Raw genomic sequence first — 1,105 nt, 5'->3', positions numbered from 1 at the left:
CTACATCACCTGAACATGATATATTTACAACAAAGTCGAGATCCGTTCAAATATCTTCTGACAGTTGAGTGCCCTTGTGCTAACATTGAAAGGCAAGGTTTCGAATCCCAACAGGTTAGGAACAATTCCATGTTTATTCCTACTGCACAGTGAATTCGATGTTAAGCTTGACTATTAGCGGTTTATCATTACATTCAAAGTAAACTGTATGCACGCTCACATACACACTGTTACATTTTTTGCTTGAATAGTACGTTCTATTATCATCATTACTAGCACCGTAACAAGAAACAGTACAAACACAACAAACCAAGAAAACTGCTGAGATACCGAATACCCACAAAAAATATTCGAAAAGGCCATAACTCATACAAAATACAAGCACAAAAATTACTGAAGTATAATGATTGCCGTCTAACGTACTTACTCAGAAACTCTGATAACGCTTCCTCTCTAAAGTACTTAATTGGAGAACAGCGAAATTGTAGGCTAACAAAAGCTATCACAATATAGTTTACTCACCAAATACACATCTGACTGGCTCGTCGGTTCATTCCTCATGTTGACAGCAGGAATACGCCTTCTCGGACATAACTGCAAATAATAATAATAATAGTTGTAGACAAGCAGATAACACCTACAAAACTGAATACTAAAACTGGACACTTTTGTTATCAATAATAACTTCATCAAGTGTCGTACTTGGTAAACTGATATTTCTTCCAGAAAAATTATTTTGCAGAACATATAATCGTTTTCATCATTATAAGAAAAAAAAATTTAAATTAGCTGCTGTCATATTCGTCAGAAGCATTGTCAACAATTGTTTCAACCCTATAATTATATTCAGTATTAAATGCCAACGTTTACAATCCGTATACTACTAGGATCTAAATGCATACCCAATTCCTTCTGTTACACACAGACACGTGTATGTATGTATATACGTGTATATATAATATTAATATAGTATATATAATATATATATATATATATATATATATATATATATATATATAATATATATAGATATATTATTATATATAATATATATATATATATGTATATATATAATAATATATATATTATATTATATATATAATAT

The 1,105-nt window shown here is 30.0% G+C and overlaps 1 long non-coding RNA gene across 1 annotated transcript in view; it reads right to left on the bottom strand.

Annotated features, from left to right (window-relative positions):
* Nucleotides 1–325: 325 nt before the first annotated feature.
* Nucleotides 326–1,105, bottom strand: part of LOC135213824 (uncharacterized) — a 67,329-nt gene continuing 66,549 nt past the window's right edge. Inside the window, exon 3 of the long non-coding RNA XR_010314220.1 lies at nucleotides 326–594. This is a non-coding gene — a long non-coding RNA (uncharacterized LOC135213824). The remainder of the gene's footprint in view (nucleotides 595–1,105) is intronic.

The sequence above is a fragment of the Macrobrachium nipponense genome, chromosome 43 (genome assembly GCF_015104395.2).
Source record: "Macrobrachium nipponense isolate FS-2020 chromosome 43, ASM1510439v2, whole genome shotgun sequence".
In the NCBI taxonomy this organism is placed as follows: domain Eukaryota; kingdom Metazoa; phylum Arthropoda; class Malacostraca; order Decapoda; family Palaemonidae; genus Macrobrachium; species Macrobrachium nipponense.
The sequence above is the reverse complement of the archived record's forward strand: the minus strand, read 5'-3'. Positions and strand labels throughout refer to the sequence as shown.